We start from the raw sequence: 26,863 nt of genomic DNA on the forward strand, positions 1-26,863 counted from the left end.
ATCAAAAATTGAGAAGTTCCCATTACATATGTGTGTGTTCATATGTGTATATTAAAATATATAATCAGGAAAGATTGGAAGAATCTTTTATCACACTTAATTTTCTGAATTTGGATACAGATTTGAGATTGGAGGATCAGTGAGCTTAATTGAAGGTAGCTATTTTACCCTAAAATATTCAATTCCTATTCAGCACTTTAGTATTTTGCAATGTTAGTACACTGTACATGTCTTCTTAATGAACAGTGAGCAGAAACTGAGCACTTCTCACCCAGTATCCAGTCTTTCTTTCATCTGTATCAACTAAATGTAGATTTTACTTAAGAAGCAAAGTTACCCCCCAGGGAAGGCCTCTGGTTTCCCCTGAAGCTGAGGTTAAGCATGTGGGTTAATTATGGCCAGAGGAATGTAGGAGGATGCTACATATTAGGGATAAAGCAAAGCTTTTTATAGGAACATACAAAGTATGCATGAAACCTTTTGCCTTGCACATATGTTTACTTCCTCTGAGCTGTAACATACTGATGGTCTCCATGTGGTCCCAAGGTGGTAATATCTATTCTTGACATTCCTGAGCCACTGATAAAACAAGAACTACTTAACTCCATAACTCTTATTGGTTACAAAATCACACATTTCAAATTCATTAAACTTATGTAAATTATTTAATTTTATTTCATGTAGAACCTATTTTTAAATAATGGCTACATGGGCAATGGATCATTGTATGTGTTAAAGAAATAAAGGAGTAAAAATCAAAATGACTTTGGAAATATGGTAAGCTATGCATTGGGTCCTAGATTTTGAATATATTGCAAACATTTTACAAACACAATTGTCAAGTCCAGGGGAAAGAATAAGACAGGAAATCATCACATGCCATTCTGTAGCATAAAATTACGTGTTTCAAAAGCTCCATTCTATCATCAAATGTAAGGTGCTCAGAAAGAATTACAATAGAGAGGAAACAAGAAAAATTATACTTCATTACAATTCTGTTCTCCCAGCCAGGCTTGGGACTAACACACAAAGAACATGATCAACACCACCAAATTCTGCCAAATTAGAAGATAAACTTCTAATGTAATTAGCACTCAACAAGTGTGACAAACATTCACAGCATTGTATTTAGAACTTTAGAGCACAGAGAATAGAAGAGAAAAGCTTTTAACATCTATTTATTCAACAAATATTTTTCAAATGCTTCTAATTTGTTTGGTAAAATCCTTATAATTTGAATTAATATATATCTTTCCAAATTCATTCAGAATCATATTATAAAGCACATATCAGGTTAATATGCTCACAGGAGGATTTTCTTCCTAGATTTGAAAACATGCTACAGCAGCTATCTCAAAATTTGGAATTAATTCTTCTGCTCAAGAAATAAGTGGCTGACTGAGGGCCAGTTGTTTGCTTTTTTTTTGGTTGTTGTTGTTGTTTAGCTTAATTTCCTTTATATTTACAGTGAAAATAACAATGATACCAAGTTTGTAACACTGCTCTAAGATTCATTGTTTTAGCAAACATTATTATTTTTCAAATAAATTGACAAATGAATAGATGAACGGTGGAGAAAAGGAAAACAGAGACCTTTAACTGCTACTAGCACAACAAAAACCCCAATGCATTATTAATGTATTCCAAACACCTTGCTAAAGACCACCCTCTCCTATTACCCCTACAGACACCCAGGACTTGAATTTAGTAACATCAAAAATGGAAGCCTCAGAGGCTTCCTACAGGGAAATTTTTTGGAACTCACCTTATTATATTCAGGGCAACTTATTGATTGTCATTGTTGTTTTGCATCTTTCTCAGGTTATTTTAATGGTTCCATGGCATTATGCTGGATTTTCAGAATATTTAGTCAATTGTTTCTGAAATCCTGTGATTGCCAGTGTTTTGACCTATGAAGTTATTTCTCCATTTTCCTCCTCTACTTCCACCTCTTTCGTTTTCTTTCTTCTGTTACAGTGGGATACGACTTATTATCATTTATTCTATAAAGTAAGAATTAAAAGTTTGAAGATTTAGTAATTTTACAAGTCAGTTGTAGTGTGACACTCTGGTATGTGGATATTATACAAAACATCTATCCTGTGCCCTTAAAATAATAATAATAATGCAATGTCATGATAATCAACCACAAAGAGAAAAGACAGAGTTCTTATTATAGCTTTAAAAACAACTACAGAAACACAGCAAACAAATGCTTTGTGTGACCTTTGGTAGGATCCTGGATGAACAGTAAAAACAAACAAACTGTACAAAAGACACCTTAGAGGCAATGATAGTGAAATCTAAACTGTTAATTAGGCTGTACTCTGGAATTATTGTTTTTTTTCTTTTTAGTTATTATTTTTTTAAAATATTTTTAGTTGTAGATGAACGCAATGCTTTATTTTGTTTATTTATTTTACATGGTGCTGGGGAATCAAATCTAGGCCCTCATACATACTAGGCAAGTGCTCTACCACTGAGCTACAACCTCAGCTTCTCTTTTTAGTTATTATAATGACATTAAAGTGATATATGATACTTCCCTTCAAAGGAGATACATGCTAATGTATTTCAGAATGATATTTTGTGATATATCAACTTAATTACAATAGTTCAGTGAAAAACAAATTATACATATATATGTGTGTATGTACGTATTTGAAAATTAATATATAAAATGCGACTTAAAATGGTTTAATACTTAGAGAAACAAAGGTGTTTGTGGGATGTTCATTTAACATTACTTACAATTTTTTTTTCTGAATTTTTTTTTCTCACAAGTTAAGGAGGTTGGAGGAAAAAATCCCTGATTGAATACACACCACTTACACATCAATCTTATAGAGGAATGTTGTAGAGGCTTTAAATATAGAGCTAAGTGAAACATCATACCCAATAAAATTAGTATACAAAGATAATCTTAAAAATATATGAATTAAAGCACAATCTACAGATGCTAGTAGAGAATGCAAATTTTTAGAATCTTGGAGAAGAAAGTGTTGAATAAACAAGAACTAATTTGTATGGATATTCTTTTCAAGGATTGATACTGCAATTATCCCCTTTAATTTTCCAATTTTTTTGGTTATATTAATTGCACCTTCATTTCTACTGTGTATCAGGGGGATTGTACATGTTTTCTTTCATTTGCCCTTCTCTCTTCCCGATTCTCTTCTGCTCTGTCCTTTCTACCTGTTACAGATCCCTGGATTGAGTCAGACTCACTTTGCTCTTGCCTTCTAGTTGGATTTGAATGTAGAGTACAGTCAGCAAGTCTGAAGGAAGGGGAGATTAAGATAAGGAAGTGGTTTCCACAGCTGCCTCTGGAGGTCTTATCTGGAGGCCCTCTCCACCTAGCTTTCTTTCCTCCCTTTAGGACCAGAGGTCATTAAGGTGCTCTCTGGTATTCTACAGTTTCTCAGGATTCCTCACTGACTCTTGTGGGTTTCTTAAATCTCGCACAAATTTCAGTCATTTGTCTTTTTCTTTAACCCAGAGACAGATGAATATAGAAAGTGAATAACAAGTTTTGTTCTCCCTTCTCTTTTCCAAACTAAATGTCGTATTACCCTACATCATCAGACAGAATTGATTGTTTATAAGCATCATGCTATTCAGCTATAACAGTATGAGCTAGACATCAAAGTTCCAGTTTCAGAAACCCCTGGACTATGGCATCACATGTGTATGTATATCAGTAGACTCAGTCACCTCAATTCCCAAACCCTGGATGTGTTTGCTCTTTCAGTGATGGAGATGAAGACCCATATATTTTTTTACCAAACTATTCTTCATTCATTCTTTTTTTTAAATTTTTTATTGTTGGCTGTTCAAAACATTACATAGTTCTTGACATGTCATATTTCACACTTTGATTCAAGTGGGTTATGAACTCCCATTTTTACCCCGTATACAGATTGCAGAATCATACCAGTTACACATCCATTGATTTACATGTTGCCATACTCGTGTCTGTTGTATTCTGCTGCCTTTCCTATCCTCTACTATCCCCCCTCCCCTCCCCTCCCCTCCCGTCTTCTCTCTTTACCCCCTCTACTGTCATTCATTTCTCCCCCTTGTATTATTTTTCCCTTTCCCCTCACTTCCTCTTGTATGTACTTTTGTATAACCCTGAGGGTCTCCTTCCATTTCCATGCAATTTCCCTTCTCTCTCCCTTTCCCTCCCACCTCTCATCCCTGTTTAATGTTAATCTTCTTCTCATGCTCTTCGACCCTACTCTGTTCCCAGTTACTCTCCTTATATCAAAGAAGATATTTGGCATTTGTTTTTTAGGGATTGGCTAGCTTCACTTAGCATAATCTGCTCTAATGCCATCCATTTCCCTGCAAATTCTATGATTTTGTCATTTTTTTAATGCAGAGTAATACTCCATTGTGTATAAATGCCACATTTTCTTTATCCATTCATCTATTGAAGGGCATCTAGGTTGGTTCCACAGTCTTGCTATTGTGAATTGTGCTGCTATGAACATCGATGTAGCAGTGTCCCTGTAGCATGCTCTTTTTAGGTCTTTAGGGAATAGACCGAGAAGGGGAATAGCTGGGTCAAATGGTGGTTCCATTCCCAGCTTTCCAAGAAATCTCCATACTGCTTTCCAAATTGGCTGCATCAATTTGCAGTCCCACCAGCAATGTACAAGTGTACCCTTTTCCCCACATCCTCGCCATCACTTGTTGCTGTTTGACTTCGTAATGGCTGCCAATCTTAGTGGAGTGAGATGGTATCTTAGGGTGGTTTTGATTTGCATTTCTCTGACTGCTAGAGATGGTGAGCATTTTTTCATGTACTTGTTGATTGATTGTATGTCCTCCTCTGAGAAGTGTCTGTTCAGGTCCTTGGCCCATTTGTTGATTGCGTTATTTGTTATCTTATTGTCTAATTTTTTGAGTTCTTTGTATATTCTGGATATTAGGGCTCTATCTGAAGTGTGAGGAGTAAAGATTTGTTCCCAGGATGTAGGCTCCCTATTTACCTCTCTTATTGTTTCTTTTGCTGAGAAAAAACTTTTTAATTTAAGTAAGTCCCATTTGTTGATTCTAGTTATTAACTTTTGTGCTATGGGTGTCCTATTGAGGAATTTGGAGCCCGACCCCACAGTATGTAGATCGTAGCCAACTTTTTCTTTTATCAGATGGCGTGTCTCTGATTTGATATCAAGCTCCTTGATCCATTTTGAATTCACTTTTGTGCATGGCAAGAGAAAGGGATTCAGTTTCATTTTGTTGCATATGGATTTCCAGTTTTCCCAGCACCATTTGTTGAAGATGCTATCCTTCCTCCATTGCATGCTTTTAGCCCCTTTATCGAATATAAGATAGTTGTAGTTTTGTGGATTGGTTTCTGTGTCCTCTATTCTGTACCATTGGTCCACCCGCCTGTTTTGGTACCAGTACCATGCTGTTTTTGTTACTATTGCTCTGTAATATAGTTTGAAGTCTGGTATCGCTATACCGCCTGATTCACACTTCCTGCTTAGCATTGTTTTTGCTATTCTGGGTCTTTTATTTTTCCATATGAATTTCATGATTGCTTTCTCTATTTCTACAAGAAATGCCGTCGGGATTTTGATTGGCATTGCATTAAACCTATAGAGAACTTTTGGTAATATCGCCATTTTGATGATGTTAGTTCTGCCTATCCATGAACAGGGTATATTTTTCCATCTTCTAAGATCTTCTTCTATTTCTCTCTTTAGGGTTCTGTAGTTTTCATTGTATAAGTCTTTCACCTCTTTTGTTAGGTTGATTCCCAAGTATTTTATTTTTTTTGAAGATATTGTGAATGGAGTGGTTGTCCTCATTTCCATTTCAAAAGATTTGTCACTGATATACAGGAATGCCTTTGATTTATGCGTGTTGATTTTATATCCTGCCACTTTGCTGAATTCATTTATTAGCTCTAATAGTTTCTTTGTAGAGCCTTTTGGGTCTGCTAGGTATAGAATCATGTCATCTGCAAATAGTGATAATTTAAGTTCTTCTTTTCCTATTTTGATGCCTTTAATTTCTTTCGTCTGTCTAATTGCTCTGGCCAGTGTTTCGAGAACTATGTTGAACAGAAGTGGTGAGAGAGGGCATCCCTGTCTTGTTCCAGATTTTAGAGGGAATGCCTTCAATTTTTCTCCATTCAGAATGATGCTAGCCTGAGGCTTAGCATAGATTGCTTTTACAATATTGAGGTATGTTCCTGTTATCCCTAGTTTTTCTAGAGTTTTGAACATAAAGGGATGCTGTACTTTGTCGAATGCTTTTTCCGCATCTATCGAGATGATCATATGGTTCTTATTTTTAAGTCTATTGATGTGGTGAATAACATTTATTGATTTCCGTATATTGAACCAGCCTTGCATCCCAGGGATGAATCCTACTTGATCATGGTGCACAATTTTTTTGATAAGTTTTTGTATCCGATTCGCCAGAATTTTATTGAGGATTTTTGCATCTAGGTTCATTAGAGATACTGGTCTGAAGTTTTCTTTCTTTGAAGTGTCTTTGTCTGGTTTAGGTATCAGGGTGATGTTGGCCTCATAGAATGAATTTGGAAGTTCTCCCTCTTTTTCTATTTCCTGAAGTAGCTTGAAAAGTATTGGTATTAGTTCCTCTTTAAAGGTTTTGTAAAACTCTGCTGTATACCCATCCGGTCCTGGGCTTCTCTTAATTGGTAGCCTTTGATGGTTTCTTCTATTTCCTCAATTGATATTGGTCTGTTTAGGTTGTCTATATCCTCCTGACTCAATCTGGGCAGATCATATGACTTAAGAAATTTATCGATGCCTTCACTATCTTCTAATTTATTGGAGTATAAGGATTCAAAATAATTTCTGATTATCTTCTGTATTTCTGAAGTATCTGTTGTGATATTGCCTTTTTCATCCCGTATGCTAGTAATTTGAGTTCTCTCTCTTCTTCTCTTCGTTAGCATGGCTAAGGGTCTGTCGATTTTATTTATTTTTTCAAAGAACCAACTTTTAGTTTTGTCAATTTTTTCAATTGTTTCTTTTGTTTCGATTTCATTCATTTCAGCTCTGATTTTAATTATTTCTTGCCTTCTCCTTCTATTGCTGTTGTTTTGCTCTTCTTTTTCTAGGATTTTGAGATGAAGTATGAGATCATTTATTTGTTGGTTTTTCCTTTTTTTAAGGAATGAACTCCAAGCAATGAATTTTCCTCTTAGAACTGCTTTCAATGTGTCCCATAGATTCCGATATGTTGTGTCTGTGTTTTCATTTATCTCTAAGAATTTTTTAATTTCCTCCTTGATGTCTTCTATAACCCATTGATCATTCAGTAACCTATTGTTCATTCTCCAAGTGATGCATGAGTTTTCCTACCTTCTTTTATCGTTGATTTTCAGTTTCATTCCATTTTGATCAGATAAGATGCATGGTATTATCTCTACTCCTTTATATTGTCTAAGAGTTGCCCTGTGACATAATATATGATCTATTTTTGAGAAGGATCCATGTGCTGCTGAGAAAAAAGTATAATTGCTTGATGTTGGGTCGTATATTCTATATATGTCAATTAAGTCTAGGTTATTAATTGTGTTATTGAGTTCTATAGTTTCCTTATTCAACTTTTGTTTGGAAGATCTGTCCAGTGGGTAGAGAGGTGTGTTGAAGTCTCCCATGATTATTGTATGGTGGTCTATTAGACTCTTGAACTTGAGAAGAGTTTGTTTGATGAACATAGCTGCACCATTGTTTGGGGCATATATATTTATGATTGTTATGTCTTGTTGGTGTATGGTTCACTTGAGCAGTATGTAGTGTCCCTCTTTATCCCTTTTGATTAGCTTTGGCTTGAAATCTATTTTATTTGATATGAGTATGGACACTCCTGCTTGTTTCCGAAGTCCATATGAGTGATATGATTTTTCCCAACCTTTCACCTTCAGCCTATGTATGTCTTTTCCTATCAAATGCGTCTCCTGTAGGCAGCATATTGTTGGGTCTTGTTTTGTGATCCATTCTACTAGCCTGTGTCTCTTGATTGGTGAGTTTAAGCCATTAACATTTAGTGTTATTATTGAGATATGGGTTGTTCTTCCAGCCATATTTGTTTATTTATGTTACTAAACATGGTTTGTTTTCCTCTTTGATTATTTTTCCCCCCTTTACTGTCCTACCTCCCACTGTTGGTTTTCATTGTTATTTTCCATTTCCTCTTCCTGTAATGTTTTGCCAAGGATGTTTTGAAGAGATGGTTTTCCAGCTGCAAATTCTTTTAACTTTTGTTTATGGTGGAAGATTTTAATTTCATCTTCCATCCTGAAGCTTAATTTCACTGGAAACACAATTCTTGGTTGGAACCCATTTTCTTTCAGTGTTTGAAATATGTTATTCCAGGATCTTCTAGCTTTCAGAGTCTGTGATGAAAGATCAGCTGTTATCCGGATTGGCTTACCCCTAAATGTGATCTGCTTCCTTTCTCTTGTAGCTTTTAAAATTCTCTCCTTATTCTGTATGTTGGGCATCTTCATTATAATGTGTCTAGGTGTGGGTCTCTTATGATTTTGCACATTCAGCGTCCTGTAGGCTTCTAGGATTTGGGATTCTGTCTCATTCTTCAAGTGTGGGAAGTTTTCTCGTATTATTTCATTGAATAGATTGCTCATTCCTTTAGTTTGAAACTCTGTCCCTTCCTGTATCCCAATGACTCTTAAATTTGGTCTCTTGATGTTATCCCATATTTCTTGGATGTTCTGCTCATGGTTTCTTAACAGTCTTGCTGAGCTGTCTATGTTCTTTTCAAGTTGAAATACTTTATCTTCATTGTCTGATAGTCTATCTTCTAAGTGTTCTACTCTGCTGGTAGTATTCTCAATTGAGTTTTTAAGTTGGTTTATTGCTTCCTGCATTTCTAGGATTTCTGTTTGTTTGTTTTTTATAACCTCTATCTCCCTCTATAGTTTATCTTTTGCTTCTTGGATTTGTTTATGTAATTCATTGTTGAAGTGATCTTTCATTGTCTGATTTTGCTGTCTGATGTCTTCCTTGAGACTCCAGATCATCTGAAGCATGTATATCCTGAATTCTTTATCTGACATTCCATCTGCTGCAGCTGTTACCTCTTCTAAAGTTGAGTTGACCTTCATTGCTTGTGGTCCTTTCTTTCCTTGTCTCTTCATACTGTTCGCGTTCCTTTCTACTTGGTGAAACTGTTGTGCTATTGAATTTTCCCCCTATATATTTATATTGGTCTTGTATAGTTGCAAAGTCTCCCTCGCAGGCGCGGGCGACGGCTCTGCCCCTCCTCCAATTGGGGCAATGTGCTTACCACGTCGGCAGGCCACTGTGCCTGCTCTGCCGGTCGGTAGCAGGTCCGCCTACCTTGCAGACGCGGGCGGCGGTTCTGTCCCTCTGCGGGCCGCTAGGCTTATTCTGTCGGTGGTCGCAGTTCTGCCTACTTTGCAGGCGCAGGCAGCGGCACTGCCCCTCTGCAGGCCTCTGGGGCTGTTCTGCCAGTGGGTCGCAGGTCCGCCTACCTTGGAGGCGCGGGGGGGGGGTGGCGGCTCTACCCTTCCTCAGGCCACTGGGCCTGTTCTGTCTGTTGGTTGCAGGTCTGGCCTGTTCTGTTGGTGGTCACAGTTCCGTCTATCTTGCAGGTGCGGGGGGTGGGGGGCGGCTCTGCCCCTCAGCAGGCCGCTGGGCCTGCTCTGTGGGTGCTCACAGTTCCGTCTACCTTCAAATTATTTTCTTTTTTAAAAAATAATTTTAGATTATTTTTAAAAAATAACCCAAAGCCACTTCAAATTCTCTATGGGAAAAGGCAAAACATTGAATAACAACAAACAGATTTCTAGGGGCAAAGAAATAGTAGAAAAGAATGTAGGGCAAATGCAAACCCAGGAACCAATTCCTAAGGAAAATGCTATTATTTCCATGAGAAAGTATCAGATAAAATTGGTGAGGTTATTCTTCGATTTACAGGGAATGTAGAAACTGTTGTTGTTGTTTAGGTCAAGATATACCTGTGGAAATATTATGTGGTCAGCATGAAATAGAAACACACACACACACACACACACACACACATACACATCTCCTTCTCTTTATGTTCATAGAAGTTTTGAAATGCTTAATGCCAGGTTGATATGTCAAGTCAAGTAAAGAAAGAGAATTTTTCTGAAGATTGAGAAGCACAGCGATTTGCCTGTCAGATCAGACACCCTCATCCTGAGAGGTATTTAGTAAAGCTACTTGAAAGAGAGGTAGAAGCTGAATTCTCTTGATTTTAAACAGAGCTTTGTACAAGTAATTGATATGCGAGATGGAGAGGGAGAGTGAGAAGAGAACAGGCAAACAGAGACAGAGGGACCATGACAGAGGGAGTGGGTAGGAAATGAATATTACTGCATTCAATACTTTCAATCTTAAGTTTATTGCCAATGGAGACTACACCAAGTTGTCCAGATTCTGGGAGGGTAGCATATATGTTACTACAAATGGTAAGACACTAAAAGAAAATCAGAACTCCCTTCTCCCCCTTTCAACATTCCTTCCATCCACGGAACAAAATTCTGCTCCACTGTCTTTAACTGTCTCCTTTCCAGAGGAACTCTAAATGTAATGTCCCACTCAGTTTGCACTGCAAGCCTCTGCTTTGTAGATCGATGCTAGTGGTTGTACAGTCAGACATGTGTGCAGTGCTTTTATGCTCTGGGCGGAGAAGACACTGTCATTTCATTTCTTCTTGCAGCTGGGTTTAGAGGATGCCTTGAGTTGTGCATATATTTTTCTCCTTTGCATAAGTAGGGCGTTCAGAAATCTAGCAGGCCCACTAAGAATGTGCTGAATGTAGAATGACTCCACAAAAGAACTTGCCAGCATCAATTATTCAGAGTTTCTTTTTCATTTCTACCATTTACAATGCTTCTTTCCAAGTATCTACTTGTGTTACTATAGTCAAGTCACCTGAACTTTCTGTTTTGTTATATGAAACAAGATATAAATAACAGTATCCTTCTTAAAAAAAAAAAAAAGTGGCATCAGAAATACTAGCAAAAGAAAGCCCACACATGCTTGGCTTATTGGTCTTCTCCAAGTTGCTTACTCCAACTTGTTTACTCCATTTAGTGCCAGACATCCACAAGGCACAGAGTGTGGGGAGGGAAGTGAGAATTGAATTCCTGGGTCTGGAATTCCATCTCTGAGAAGCTTGAACAGACTCACCTCTTGTCATCTAGGTATTGAAAGACCTTGTCATATGCATTCATATTTACATACTGAGAGTCCCATATTGTGTCTGAGATATGTCAAAAGAAAAGCAAAGACTTGGTAAATATAGATCCTAATTTCCAACCTAGGTCAGTATGTGTTAGTGCCAGATATGCACCTATGGTTTCTTAACTACCCAGCAAGTCTCCAAAATTACCCATTAGACATGAATTAACACAAAGATGGATACCATCATTGGAAGGTACCTGTACTTTCCTCCACCACCAAGATCCATTGTTTATTAAATTCAACAAATGGCTCCAACTTTCTTCTAAAGGCAGCATGTTTCCTCTCATTCATATTTAATTAATTTGTAATTTTCATTAAAGAAAGAAAAATAAAAGGAAAGTGATAAAATAGTGGGCAAGTCCATTATACTTCCTAATTTGTTTTATGTTATTTTTTTTAACAAACTCTTTTTTAGAAGGGAGTTTATTTACCTCTGACTTTTTCAGATTAAAAAAATGAAGTATTAAAGCATGGAATGTTTCAATAACTAAGATAATACACGTAAGTACAAAGTTAAAGGTTTGATTCATCACTCCTGTTAACCTCTTTCTGATAATGATTGCATTGTAGAATGTTCTTCTCAATTATCCTGTAGTATTTTTTCTGGGAAATGTTGTTCTCAGTGATCGTGACACCCTGATAGATCACAGGAGTGTAATTTAAGCAGATTTAGTAAACTTAATATGCTAAGAAAATACTCTCCTTTGAAGAATAAAGTTACTAATTTAAAATTTTATAATCTTGTGCCAGATATATAATAATACTGAATTTTATAGGCTAGAAAAACCCATAAGGACAAATAATTTTGTCATTTTCATGATAGTAGAATATTTGAAAAATCTTAAGACACCTGTCCTTTCCTTTAATTAAACAAATGTTGAAGCATTTCACCCTGTTATATGCCAGTACATTCTCTCTCTCCCCCTCCCCTTATCTCTGCCTCTCTTTTCAGTTTAGAAGCCTAACTACCATTCATTGCCATTTTACCACTCCATACACAGAGCACTGTCTTTGTTTCAAGTACCCTTCTGCTGAGAGAGACATCCTCCACCCCAACTCTCTTTACTCATTAAAAACATACACTGCACCTAAACAACATTTTACTTAAAATCAATGTATCTATAGCCAAATCTATACTTACTAAATAATAATTTCTGCTAAACTAAAAGTAGTCAGGATCCAGACTCAAATAAAATACATCAGCTCAATGGGTATCCACAAGGACTCCTCAGCTGCCTATACCTTTCCACCATGCCTAAGGAAAGTGTAATGAAGATATTTTTTTCTCTAGATCCCAATATGGTGATCCCAATTGCAAGTGCCACATGCCTAAATAGAAAACTTTTCTCAACAACCTTAGCAACTTTTCTATTATATCTCATTGTCCAAAATGATGTTAAATATCAGATCTATGTCTACCTTTGACAATGCAAATGGTCCCACTCCGGTGGGCTTAGACATAGACTAAATTCTAAGTCAGCAACTTGAACTGGAACTGAAGCTGAACTGCCATTGCTGAAGAATTTAACCAACTATAGCTCTTAAAGAAGAAAGAAGGTAGGGTAGAATCAGGATCACAGATAGTTATTTTGATAGGGAACCAAATTTCTTTACCACTGTATTCTCCAAAATGAAGTGAATATGTTACATTTTCCTTGAAATCTTCTCTAGTTGGGCCAGGTAAGGTTAATGATTTCTCTTTCTGCAGTATATCTAAATCTTGTACATGCCTTTACCATTGTAATTATTCTATTGCATTGTACGAAATGAAATTAAATAGGGGTCTCCCCTACCATTAGCAAACTCCTTACGAGCAAGAGAGGTGTTTTATTCATCTTCATAGCCATAGCGCATAACAATGATTGGCCTGTAATTGGTTCTCAATGAGTGTTTATTAACTATAATTGGAAAGTAAATTCTGTTCACAAATGTAATCATTTCTGAATTCAATATATCATTTATGATAACATTTTAAAAGAAAAATTCACTTTGCTTATAAAAAGGCCACTGGTATGCCAACATTATAAATGATCATTAAGAAGAAATTGCAGCTACATAGAAAAACTAAAATATGCAAACAGAAAAATAATAATATAGATTAGACTGTAGGGTGGATAGTTGGATAGATACGTTGTAAAATAAGTATAGTAAAATATTAGTAGCATTCAGGTGATATTAGTATTAACATACATATTGATAGCATCCATGTGTTCACCAATTTTTTCAAATATTTTTATATTTGACATTTTTTCATAATAGAATCTTGTAATACAAAATAATTGGTTAAAACTTCACTTACTATTTTGGGAAAATGTGAATGTAAAACAAGAAATGTAGAAAAAATTATACAACTGTTCCATTTAGGGTGGTGAGACTATAGGGTTTTATTTTTATTTTTTATTTCTCCTTAATGACTATTACTATATGGGTTGGGTGAAGTTACTTTATATTGAAAAAAAAAGTCACATCAAAGAGTTACTATAGCCGAGTTTGGAAGTTGTAAAAAGAATATTTTTGATTAAAAGCGAGTTTCTACCAATAATCTATATTTTAGAACACTTACTTAGCAATAAAAATTTAACACATTCATTTATCACGTAGAGAAATATCAAATTGCATTTATAAACCAAGACATCTGATTTTAATCATATTTTAAATAAAATAAAAAGTCAACAACTGACTATGAGTCATATCTATAATCCCAAAGACTCAGGAGGCTAAACTAAGGAGGATCACAAGTTCAAGCCTCAGCAACTTAGTGAGGTTTTGAGTAACTAGAAAGTTTCTGTCTAAAAGTAAAAAATAAAAAGGGGCTGGGTATATAGCTCAGTGGTAAAGTACCTGGTTTCAATCCTCAGTAACCCCCCTCTGCACAAAGTCACATACATGAGAAAGTTCCAGAACAACATGGGAATAGAAGATGCTCATCATCTCCAATGTGTACTTTTATTATTTTATTATTTATTGTTTTATTATAAAAATATTAAAAGTTTATTAATTTCACAATTACCATGCAGTGTATTATAGTCATTTTGCCCTTCAAACTTTGATTTGTGTCTAAAATTCTCCATCTGCCAGTAACCAAGGGAAGATTGAAATTATTTAATAAGACTGAGCAGTATAAAGTTTCCTCTATGATTATTTTTTTTTGTCTTTTCTGATATGAGACTGACATCCAGACAGTATCAACCTTATTTAATTCTCTCTGGTCTATTTATTCACTGATGGCACATATAACTTTTCACCTAAGAGCCAAGTATAGAATTTACTGACACCTGGAAAGCAGATGTGTCCTACTAATGGAGTCTTCCTTCTGCTAACCATGGCCTCTCCCTGATGAAGGGCACATTTCTGCAGCTGAGACTCACCTCCAAGGTGAAAGGCAGTCCCTTCTGGTAGAGGAAATGAGATTGGTAATGGGAAAGTAATCTCACCATAAAATTAGTGCCACAATTAAACGGATTAATGGCAGTGATGCAGGGTTTGTCTTACTGAGAAAATTCAGTGCAGAGGGAACAATAAACTCACTCTGACTCAAGTCCATCCCTAATATCAAAGAAAATAGTTCCATTTTTTCCAATTGAAATGTCTATTTGTGTGTTTGTGATTATGAATATATATTTTTAAAAACTCATATGTACATGTGTACAATTAACCTTGAACAACACAGGTTTGAACTCTGTGGGTCTACTACATAGATTTTTTTTTCCTTTCAGATTTGTGACAATTTGAGCAAACTCAGAGGAAAGTTCTAACCTAGAAATAGAAACAATTTTTTTAAAAAAGTTAGGTATGTCATGAATTCATAAAAATGTGGCAATAATATTTTATTCCATCATATACTACCATAAAATATACAAAAATGTTTTCTAAAAATTTAAAATGTATCCAAACTTATACACACAAGCACTTACAAATCACATATGGTACCATTTACAGCTGAGAGAAATGTCAGATGTATAAAAATCCATCATAAATCATAACTGCAAAAAATTAACTGTAGTACCTACTGTACTACTCTATTTGTAGCCACCTCATGTTTCTATGGTAGTAGATTGAACTATTATAAGTATCAGCTTTAAAATCCCCACAATGCTAATCATTCCACATGAGACATCCCTCTCTCTAGTGAGTGTATATCAAATTCACTAGTGATCACTCCCTGTTGGTGAATGTCTTTCACCATATACAATACGTGGGTAAAATAAAAACATATGTTGGTCAACTGTTTATGTTGTCAGTAAGGCTTCAGTCAACAGCGAGCTATTAGTAGTCAAGTTTTGAAGGCGTCAAAAGTGTAGAGTTTTCACTATGCAGGAGGTTGGTGTCCCTAAATCCTATGTTCAAGAACAAACTGTATATAGAGGGACAGAGATAAAAAAGGGAGAGACTGGGAAAAAAAAAATAGAGGCTGGTGCTACTGCTCAGAATGATTGTATGTATTCATTTTCCTTGCTGATGCAAAAATGACCATACAATTAGTGACTTCAAGCAATGCAAATTTATTGATTTTTCGGTTTTGGAGCAGAAGAATTAAGTGGGTCTTGGGCTAAAATCAAGGTGTGCTTCCCCAGGAGTCTATAGAGGAAGAATTGGTTTGCTTGCCTTTTCCAGGTTCTAGAGACTGCACACATCCCTTGGCTGGCACCTCTCTACCACCTGCAAAGCCAACAATGGCAGTAAGAGTTTCTGACATTGTCACTAGGTACTTACTCTTGTGCTTCCAGCTTCAATTTTTAAAGAAGATTTGCAACTATACTGGACCCACCCAGATGATCTTTTTTTATTTCAAGGTCTGCTGATTAGCAACCTTAATCTTCCACTTGCCAACTAACAACAAATTCACCTGTTCTGGAGATTAGGGCGCAAAGACAGGAGCAATAGGATCACTGTTCTCCCTGTTGCAATGATGAAAGCAGATTATTCGTTTACATCTGACTTTTCTGCTTTCCTTTCCAAGAAATGGGATTTGCTAAATATTAATTATGAATCAGGTGTTCAAATGAATGAGTGTTGGACTTAGAATTACTTCCTTACAACATTGATCATAAAGTATAATTTCTTCTCAAGCAAAATCATTGTCATTTGCAGATCACAATGTTAAAGAAAATAAGCCAGACACTTAAAGACAAGTATCTCATGATTTCCCTCAAATGTGGAATCTAGAAAAGAAAAAAAAAAAAAAAAGATGACAGGGAAGTAACAGGGAGACTACTAGAGAATAGGAAGGGGGAGGGAAGAGTAAGACGGATAAATAAGTGGATATGATCTAAGTATGTTATTTGTATAAACATGTCACAATAAAACCCATTATTCTGCATAGTTAAAATGTGCTAATTATATATATATATATATATATATATATATATATATATATATATATAAATGTACAAATGCACTCATAATAAATATATAAACATATGTTTATATCTATATACATTTACAAATGCAGTTTTTTTTTATTTTATAGATAAAAAAACTGGAGTCCTGTGTACAAAAATATTTACAGTAGGAGAATGATGATTTTTATTTAATTGCTCTAATTATAAAACTATCCCATAGGTTTGTATCATTATATCATAATCCCCATGAGCCAAGAGAAAAGAAAGTAATTGATATTCAAATCATTTAAACATTAAGAATTGAAGAGAATAAGAAAAATAATATGAAGAGTTCTGGACTCCGTCAGCAATCCAGAAGAAATGAAACCTTTGGAAGACATTTTTGCGAAAGGGGCACTGACTAGAAGAAAGCCACAGTGTAAACCACTTTTGTCTCCCTGCTGCAAGCAGGAAATGTCTGCAGTTGAACTAGCATCCCAACTAGGAATTCTTATATCCATTCAACAATATTTGTTATATTTTATCTGTGTGCCAAACACTGTACCAGCATGTAGTCATAAAATGATGGGCCCAAATTGTTCTGACCTCTTGTCTCTGTAAAGTCTATGACCTAGCAGGGAAAATAAAATTAGTCAAATAGTCAAATAAGTAGATATTGACTTGCAAATAAGTAGATATTGACTTGCAACACTGACATATACTATAATGGGCTAGATAGGAAAACAAAATAAAATGCAGACTCTGATCAAGTTGATGTGGAGGGTGGCAGAAGAAGACTTCTATAACATGAAATTGGAAAACTAAGCAGGAAAAAAACAGGTTAACATAGCAAGGTAGGGATTTTGCTTAAAATAACAAAGTGACCAAAAGACCATGGATGTGTGAGGAAATTTGATATTCTCAATATAGAAAACCAGCATGAATGAGGGCAAACAGACGTCCTAAAAGATATGCAGGGGACAGTAGGCACAGTGTATATCACACAGGGCACTCCACTGTTTGCTCTTGGGAGAAAATGAAATAAATTTTATTTTGCCTGCTAGGTCATAGGATCTACCAAGACAAGAGGTCAGAACAATTTGGACCCACCATTTTATGACCACATGCTGGTACAGTGTTTGGCACATAGATAAAGTTCAGCACTGGGCAGGCAGATTTGCATTCAGTGCAAGGTGTTTAAGGGCAGAAGAAGGGACTGGCCATGTCATTGCAAGGTGACTTTAATTTCAAGACAGTGTTTGAGGCAGATCTATGTAGCTTTCTGTAATCGTCGAGACCCAGTCTTTCATTGGTAACCATGTGTTATGCTAGATTCAGTGCAAGGTCTCATCATTTCAGATCATCTTATTAAGTTAGATCTTGAAAACATGTGCTCTGTCCCATGATGCTGAGCTCTGTGTTTGACATCGTCCCTCCCTAGGGAGAGTGGGCCTTCAGGGGCATCAGAAGAGGCCATATTAATCACTTAGGTAATTTACAGCTGTTGTAACATAATGGAACCCCAGAGCCTTACAGAGCTAGCTTTCACCACATTTAAAGAGGGAAATGATGGTAATTAAAAATGGCATTTCTAATTAGTAAGAGGTTAATTAGTGAGAGGCTGGAAGGACTGAGGGGCTGAGGTCTCCCATTTCCCAATCCACTGCTCCCTTGCAATTGACTACGGGGGCTCTCTTCATTTTTCTTGCCTTCAGGGTAGCTCTGGACCTTGAGGCAAGATTCTTCAATGTGTTGGGCTGCTGTCTCCCATCTGATATGGAGAGCGCTGATGGAGTCTTAGAATCTGTCTCTGTGTTTGATATGGAAAAGATACAAGAACATGGAAAACCATTTCAATGCATTGTAAGACTAAGGAAAGTAGGAAAACCAGGCCTCTGAGGATCTAAAATTGCTGATGCACTTTCTTCCATCTTCCAGCCTCTCTGAGTCTATTTATTCTTGTTTTATAGGTAATCAAAACTATTTTGAGTAGCAATATAAACACAACACCAAGGGAGATGAATGAATATATACAGATATTCTGAGAGCAGGGAGAAGTGAGGGCAATAGATACAAATAAGAATAAGCACACAAAATTCAGAATAGAAACTAAATTTTTAAAAATGAAAGTAACAAAAAATAAAGAATATAAATAAAATAAGAGCCTATCCTTTTGCCAATAGATAATAAATAGCTATTCATATCCTTCTTGGTACCTAGCTTGTTCTAATAATCTGCATCTGTTTTGTCTTTTCAAGTGACTCAAGAATAATGTAAAATTCAAAGAATATTTATTTTGGTTTCTTAGAACAAAGGTGTTTTGTTTTGTTTTGAAATACCTGTGGAAATATCCCAAGGGTCAATAGGGAAACTTGGTGGGAAGGAATAAGGTTTACATGAACCTGTGAACCCAAAGGATTCCTTTCATAAGTGTATATAATGTCTCCATGTATTATTTAATTGGGGAAAAGAGAACAGATAATTGTTTTTAAAAGCATTTGAGCCATTTCCTAAATGAAAGGAAATTGTTATGGATTTAGAATTGTCAGCTGTTTTGTATCTATTTTTTTTCCAAAACAATAATTACAACCTTTGCCAATAACAACAATCTATTTTACAGATGAAAAAGCAGAGGCAGAGAGATTAAGTACTTTGTTGACGGTCAGACAGCTGAATTGGGTAGAGCCAGAATGAGAATACATGATTATATATTCTTGAATCCAAAACCATTCTTAAGGATTAAGTTTACTAATGCCTTCACATGCTTAATAAAGGTAAACCAAGATATATGGAGCCAGATAAATCCAGCTTCCATGCAGAACCTCACTAATGCTATCAAAGACCTGGGTCTTTGCTTGGAGTTACTGTGCCATGCAGAGATGCAACTATCTTGTTTAGGCTTCTGGCCTGGAAATCACAAGCATGTCGTTTCACCTACAAATACCACTTACTCAAACAAATGTATCTGAAACAGGAAGAAAGGAGAAGAGGCCTCATAACAAAGCTTTTTTTAAAAAAAATGTATGTATTTTTCTTACCAAGATGAAATATTTCTCCTACAAAGTCCCATGAAAAATATTAACCTCTTTGACCCAAACTATGTCATTAGGCCATAACTGCCTGTCAGGGAGAATGAAAAAGCAGATGAAGATTGCCATGTTATACCAATCAGAGTTTACATCTATTTTCTTAGAATGTTTATCAGATTGGTGACCAATTCATACCAGATTCTGTTGGCAAGGGATAAGAAGGGAAATCCCCATTAAATGGACAGCCAAAAGGATCTACCACAAAGGTATATTCTGTATTAGACCTATATTTTTCAAAGTTACCATGGTAGCAAAGTGAATATGTCTAAGTGACTTAAATATCACTTACTGTGCAAGATTCAGGCACCCACTGAACAATTAATGCAATTTTAATTTGCAAGCTAATATGGTATCCTGTTGTTCTGGAAGAGTTAACTGCAATAACATAAAATATTCCAACATAACTTTCCATCACATGATATAGGATAATGCCATGTGTTACAATAATGATTATTATAAAACTTATTAAACCATTTAATCATGCAGACATATATATATAGATGATACACTGATAAATGCTTTTCACCTTGCCCTCAGTAGTCCAATAAAGATCTCCATTTCTTATATAACCTACTCTCATATAATTGAACTAAAGCTTGAAATAAAACTGATATATTCACTATATCTTAATAGACTCTTAAATGTTCTTAGGTATGATAGAGGAGTCAGTTGTCTCTACTGTCCTGTGTTAGTGAATTCTCAGCAATCTAAAGAGAGGCAGTCTAGAATAGCTATCCAGAGATCTGGCTGTGCAGTCAAAATGCCAGATTCCAAATCCTGGATGCACCGCTGGATGACCATGTGGACAGTGGTTACACCTCTCTGAACCTTAGATTTTCAGCTGTACATTGGGAATAATAATAATGTCACTGTGCCTCATTAGATGATGATGCAGTGAGATATACCTATAATACTCTTGGTAGAATATCTTTTAAAAAGTAGGATTTTACCAGATGTTCTATATATGTCCTAAAATATAAAATAATTGCAATTATGAGATATTACCAGTAGAGAGTGGGAGGAAGAAAACAGCACAGAGGATGGTGGTTCTGAGCACAGACCGTGAGGGTAGGTAGCTATAGGTTTCATTACCCTCTTTGATGCTTTATTAACTCTGTAGACTTCATTAATTTACTCATATTTGCAAAGATAGTTTTCCCATTGGTCCACTGGGCCTTTTAACCATACTTGATGCACAAGATTATTGTGAGGATTCAATGAATATTTAGTGCAGTGTACTTAAGTAAAACAATGGCTAATATTGAAAACCCATTGAATAAGTATCAGTGGTTATTATTTATTTAAATAAAGAAAAGGTAGAGATTAAAAGAAATATTTTATGAGACAAAGTTATCAGTGTCTCACCTCCCTTGGGCTGAGTGACAGAGTCTTCCAAGAACAACTCGAGAGTTCTGGAATTTGGGAGGCAAGTTATAGGACATGTGTTTGGAAGAAAGAGGGAAAAAAAAAAAAAAGAAAGAAAAGTAACTTAACAAAAGATGAGAATCTAAGATACTAAGTAGTATTTAGCGGTAGAATGAAGAAGAGAAATTCATTGAAAGCATTCTCCATTGCAAACCTTGCTTTTGGGCGGGTGGTTTTTGCATGAGAGTCTGTATGTGGACCAACAAGCAGGCATCTGGAACTGCAGCTGGAGTTCAGCATATTGTGTAGGGTGATGTTAAGGAACCCCCAAACAGTTCATCTTAGAGAGAACCAGTGTTTGGACATCTGCCAAAATAAGAACCTTCCAACATAAAAAACTATAACTCCTCATGTAAGAATGGGCAGCTCTTTCTCTATTTCTCAGTTCAAAGTCTACTAGAAGCGATTGGCTGCCAAGAGGTGAAGAAAGGAGGAAGGTGAAAGAGAAAAGAAGGTGAAAAAATCATTTATTATAATAGACAGAAAAAAAAGAAATTCAGTAACCCACAATACTCTTCTTGGTCTCTTTCTCAAATTCTGGATTGTTTCTGGATTTGAAAAAGGGGGATTAAAAAAAAAGATAATTTAGCAAATTCAATTCAAATGATGAAATGCTGGTTTTTAATATTTTTCTTTTTGGTAAAAATTTCATCTTTGAAATACATACATCAACATAGTAGTTTAACAAAACACATCTGTGGGGGCCTTTGGCCTGCCGGGTTACAATTTCAGGTTAATATGCTAAGATCTGTGCTGCCTTTCCAGGCTGTGACACATAGGTCTTTCTGTCTTTGTAAACTCTGTTGAATGAGTGACTTTCTGATAGTGGGAAACTCTGACACTAGTAAGTAGAATGCAAGGGCACAGGGGTGTGCTTCCTTCTCTGCTATCTTCTCTTATATTTTCTGAATTATCCTCCAATTTGAAAACCAGTTCTAAAATTTAATAGGTAGTAGATCTATATGCTTGATTTACCTTTTAAAAATTGGAGTGCCAGTTTTACTCTTTTGCAGAATGATTTTACTTTGCCCTTGGGTGCCAACAAAATGTGTCCTTTAGATACATAAATTTGATGAACTGGTTGAATAAAATATTTCTTTCTCTATAAAATAATGACTTCTATATTAAATAGTTAAGCCTCCAGGAAAGTCACATATCTTCATCTCTTTATTAATGTGGAACTTTCCTATAGCAGATGGATGTCAAGTATCAAACATTCATTGTCAACAGACCTTGTAGTGGGAAAACCAGATGCCCAACTTTTCTCTCTTTGGACTATAAAATCAAGGGGAAAAAAAATTTTTTTTTGCAAAGGGGGAGACAAGAAAGGACATTTATCAATAGTTTTTAACTTTTCCTGAAATCATCGCAGCAAAAAAAAAAAAGAAAACTGAAAGAATTCTTATTTACTCTTTTAAGTTTGAGTACTGAATTCAGCATTGAAAAGCTTTGTGATTCTTTTACTATCTCTGAGTTTGAGGGTATTCATTTATAGGAAGATAATCACATACACACAAAAAAAATGTTGCAGGTTTTAAACATTGGCACATGTTAGGTTGATAATTAATTTGTGAGTTCTTCTTCTTTTGTATTTAAGCTTCATTATTAAAAATAAAGACATCAGATACAAAGAGTTTTTTTAAAAAGGAAATAAGCTAGAATTTTATAATGGTCTTTGAGAAATTATACTTATTTTTTCAGCTTTTTGAGTTGCCCAATACCATGGTCTATCCTTTTATTCTAAAAAGTTTAAGGATATTTACTGGTCTAGAACTCAATGTACAGCAGAATGAATATGATCTTCAAGTTTGTATCCAGCTGAATAAGGACATGTTTGCTATTTTGTTTTGAATTCATGGTGTCCTGATTTATAAAAATAAAATAAACATATCAAAGGGTGTATTATAAAGATGGAATAATATAAAGAAAGTGATTAGAATGTAGATAAAATAATCAATAATAAGAATGAGTTCCATCAATTAAGTACTAGATAGTGTGCTACAATTTGTGGGCATTATAAATGGCTATTAATTTTGGTACTCAACAATTAGGAGTTTAAAGTAAGAAGATAATTAAGATGGAGAGTTCACAGCACAAAGAACTGAAGCTTTAGCTTTATAGTGACTGAGTAGTAGTCACTCTCTAATTACTTACCCTATCCTTATGATCACCATCTTTTCTGTGTCCCCTTTTCTCCTATATCCAAGATGATAATAAAAATCTAGTTGCTAGCCTTAAATATTGAGTAGGAGTCAATGATGTGCATTCATTAAATACATTTTAATAAAAATCACTGCTAATAATACATATTCATTTTTCATATATTCGTATAGCAAAATCATAACTCTTATTTTTCTAATAAGATGGAATTCTAATGGTTTATGAGTGGAAAACCCAGTTTCTTCTCTTAAGATTCCTCTCCTTAAAACTGTTCCCAAACCCTCAAGACTTGCTCTGATTCCTACTTTGGAAGTAGGAATCCATTCCCTTTCAAAAGCAAGTTGTGGAGAAAACTCAACTCTGCTCTGTTAATTACTGTCAACATTGTTTGCTATTGCACAGGGTCACAACTGAATAATGATCCTGTATTCTCTGATAGATGAAGCTTGTCTCTTGAGTGGCCCAGATCCTGTACCAACCATGATGAATACCCAAAGGGAGATGATCTCATGCCCTCAGCACTAGGTTCGGTCAAAATGTATTTCAAAGCACAAGGCATGTCAAGGTTATATCTCTTAACAATTCCATTTCTTTTAATTTTATTTTATTTGCCATATAAATAGCAGTAGCTGAGAACAATAGGATCAAGGCAAATGAGCTATTATCTCATATTCTTCTTTTCAATGATTTTCTTTTTCCAAGAAATAAAAGATACCCCCAAAATACAACAAAATTTACTATACTCTTAAAACAATCACAGCCTACTTGCTCTAGCTTTGCCTGAATAAAACATAAATAACTAAATAATAAGAAAAAATAGCTATTCAAGCAGAGAGTGGCATGTTCTCTCTCCTGCTATATGAATGAGAAGCCATCAGTTTAAACAACCCACTAAAGTACATCTGGCATAATCTTTAGTTTGGCAGGTACTCTACGAAATGGGAAAGCATTACAACAATGCACACATCAAATCAATAACTATGGTCATTGACTCTCAGAGAAGAGCTCAGCAAAAGAGCACCACATTTTCTAAAGTCAATGCTGCTCAGTAGTTAGGAATATATGCTGTGTAGACAGTCTTGTGATTGCACCCAGTTCTACTAAATTAATTACTGGATGATCAAGATGGAGAAAAACCAAGCCCTGGATGTCATGCTCTGAAGATCCAATTATACCCTATCTTCAGTGGAGAACCAATGAAGAGTTTTAAGCTTGGAAAGTACATGACAGGATCTATGCTTAAGAAAGCTCACTCTGGAAATTAAATAGAAAATAAAGCTCAGTTAAAGAGCTCTTTCAGATCAGATTATCAGAGTAGCATTGAATAAAGAGATCTCTTATTGCTTAATAAGGAAGAAATTTGACATAATACTGGTAAAGAATGAACTGTCTATAATGTTAAAATATTATAATAAAAGTAAAAAATGGGATTTGGATATTCTAAAATCAATCTTAATTATAACCAATGAAATACAGTTCAATAGGATTTTGCCATCCAAAAGTTGACATTTAAAGTAAGACTATTTATTATATGTAAAACCATTTGGTATTGACATAGGAATAGAGACACAGATTCTTTGAAATGAACAGAGCATATGACATGATGGAGTTATTTTATTTATTTTAAATCTTCAAAGAAAGGAGAAATTCAATAAATGGTTTTGGGAAATTGGCCAACTATTTGAAAGAAGTGTAAAGATAAATTATTATTTCACACAATATACATGAGAATGTCAATATGGATTAAATATTTTCAAATAAAATGATGCCTAACCCAATGTTATTAGGAAAAATGAATAAATATTTAGATAATTATGGTACAAAAGAGCTTTTTGAACAAGACATCAAAATCCAGAAGAAATGGGAAAGTTGGTATTTGTTCTAAACTATTTCTGCAGACATGTATGTATAAAATAAGTATCTCAATTGCTGAATATGTAAAATATTCACAAAGAACAAATGAAAATAATTATCACATAAAGCAAAGTGAATTTTTCTAGCACCTGCAAAGAAGTTTGGGGTAGGGATGGGGATTATTAAATTTTCCTTTAAAATTTGCAAATGATGTTTTTTGTTGTACAAATAGGTAAAGAATGATAATTTTATAATACTTTGGTGGGAGTAAAAGTGGCATTCTTCTATCAAAAACTATTTGGTACACCCATTAAAAATATTTAGAAGAACTCTTTCTAAGTTGACACAATAGGAGAGAAAGAAGTAATCCATGTAATTAATAAAAATATATAGAACTAAAATAATGAGCTGCTTTCCATATTAGCTGCACCAATTTGCAGTACCACCAGCAGTGTATGAGTATACCTTTTCCCCTCATCCTCGCCAACATTTATTATTGTTTGTATTCATAATAGCTGCCATTCTGACTGGAGTGAGATGAAATCTTAGAGCAGTTTTTATTTGCATATCTCTAATTGCTAGTGATGATGAACATTTTTTTCATATATTTATTGATCGATTGTATATCATCTTCTGAGAAGTGTCTGTTCAGGTTGTTGGCCCATTTATTGATTGGATTATTTGTTATTATTTTTTTTTTTTGGTGCCTATGGAAATAAGCTAAAGAGACAGATTTGAAACTTAATTTCAATTAATTTCAATTACTTAATTTCAATTACAAAGACATTGCTGGATTTTCACAGTCGCCATCCCTCTGGTCAGTGCCCACCTAGATGATAGTCTTTCTACTTCTCATCCAGTAAAAGCAAATCCAATCTACAACACTGATAAGAAAACTCAAGTTTACTACACTTTATGAAGAAATGAAAGAAGGTCTTACAAAGCTACCACTTAATAGGAATTCACAACTGCCTATTTCCCTTTACTTCTACTCCAATTCCTAAAGTTTTCTAAAATCTTCCAAGGTTAAGACCCTCATTTCACCTTTCTTATACTTTTTCCACAATCCTAACTTTCCTATGGCAATTTGGCAATAGGTCAGCTTGTATCAGCAAATTGAAGCCTTACCTTCCTTAGAAGAGCATTTCCACAAAGCTTTTTAATCCCTAAGGGCTTATTATATTTTTCATTAAAAAGGTAGCTTTATTTGTTCATTTTTCAATTGACAGAGTATGGATAAATTCTAGTTTTACACAACAGGATATTTTTGGTCCATTATGTTATTTAAGCAGTTATTTTAAGACAAACCTGGATGTGATATTTCTAACTCCAAATATTTTTTAGAATAGCAGGAAATTAAAAGTATTTTAAAGTACACAAATTTTGAGTTTTAACAAAGCATATGATAAAATACCATTGCCGAGTGATTTTTTTGAAAATATTTCATACAAATAAAGACATGGGGGAACTTTGAAAATATTTTTATTCTGTTAGTTTTTTTTTTTTTAATGTCATTTGTGACTGAACATTTGCTTCAAGGTTAATTTTCTTTACCTCCATATCATCATATTGAGGGTAGATGACTTGTCTTCTTAAATCACAGCCTGGAAAAAGAGTTGATTGCAGTTGAATTCTTCTTGACTTGAAGAGCGCAGGGTTCCTGTACTCACATGTGTAATGTGAATATCTTGCTGCTGTCATGAACAATTTTATTTCTATAACCGATTGTAAAATGTGCTCAGAAAAATCAATAATTCATTGA

The sequence above is a fragment of the Marmota flaviventris genome, chromosome 18 (genome assembly GCF_047511675.1).
Source record: "Marmota flaviventris isolate mMarFla1 chromosome 18, mMarFla1.hap1, whole genome shotgun sequence".
Classification (NCBI taxonomy): domain Eukaryota; kingdom Metazoa; phylum Chordata; class Mammalia; order Rodentia; family Sciuridae; genus Marmota; species Marmota flaviventris.